The sequence below is a fragment of the Gossypium raimondii genome, chromosome 2 (genome assembly GCF_025698545.1).
Source record: "Gossypium raimondii isolate GPD5lz chromosome 2, ASM2569854v1, whole genome shotgun sequence".
NCBI classification, from domain to species: Eukaryota; Viridiplantae; Streptophyta; class Magnoliopsida; order Malvales; family Malvaceae; genus Gossypium; species Gossypium raimondii.
This window is the reverse complement of record NC_068566.1, coordinates 19,602,652-19,603,411: the sequence shown is the minus strand read 5'-3', so window position 1 is coordinate 19,603,411 and position 760 is coordinate 19,602,652. Positions and strand designations below refer to the sequence as shown.

Sequence of the window (760 nt, the reverse complement as noted above, 5' to 3'; positions counted from 1 at the left end):
CCCCACAGTACACACAGAAAACTACTTCAAACGGACTTGGTCGCTGAGCTGCAAAACTATTGGTACTATTAGCAGTTAACTATTTTAACATAGAGGAAATTGACGATAAATGAGCTGATAATGAAGTGAAAGAGTCAACTTCATGAACTCCAGCTACGCGTCTTCCTGAAGATGTTCGATTTGTTGGCCATTGATAGTTACTACTCGCGATCCTCTCGATGATCTCATAAGTCTCATTATAAGACTTAGACAAAATTGCACCATTCGTGGAAGCATCTACCATCAATCTTGTATGTGCATTGAGACCACTATAGAATGTCTCCAACTGGATACAATGGGGAATCTCATGATGAGGACACTTACGATGTAACTCCTTGAATCACTCCCAAGCCTCATACAAAGACTTGTCATCCAATTGTTGGAAAGTTGTGATCTCGTTCCTTAACTTAGCGTTTTTGCTAGGTGGGAAATACTTAACCAAAAATCTCTCTGCTAATTCTTGCCATGTAGATATGGAACTTGGTGGCAATAAATTGAGTCATGCTCTTGCTCGATCTCACAACGAGTATGGAAACAACTTCAACCTCAGTGCGCCTTCAGTTACACCGGCTACCTTGAATGAATCACTCACCTCCATAAATAATCGAAGGTGGAGATGTGGATCTTCCTTGGGCATACCACTAAATTATCCCACCATTTGTAGCATTTGAAACATCACTGGTTTCAATTCAAACTGGGTTTCCTCAATATCTGGCCTTCT

The 760-nt window shown here is 40.8% G+C and overlaps 1 non-coding gene across 1 annotated transcript; it reads left to right on the top strand.

Moving 5' to 3' along the window:
* Nucleotides 1–341: 341 nt before the first annotated feature.
* Nucleotides 342–448, top strand: LOC128039318 (small nucleolar RNA R71). Its single transcript, XR_008193822.1, has one exon. It is a non-coding gene; the product is annotated as a small nucleolar RNA R71 (small nucleolar RNA).
* Nucleotides 449–760: the final 312 nt, after the last annotated feature.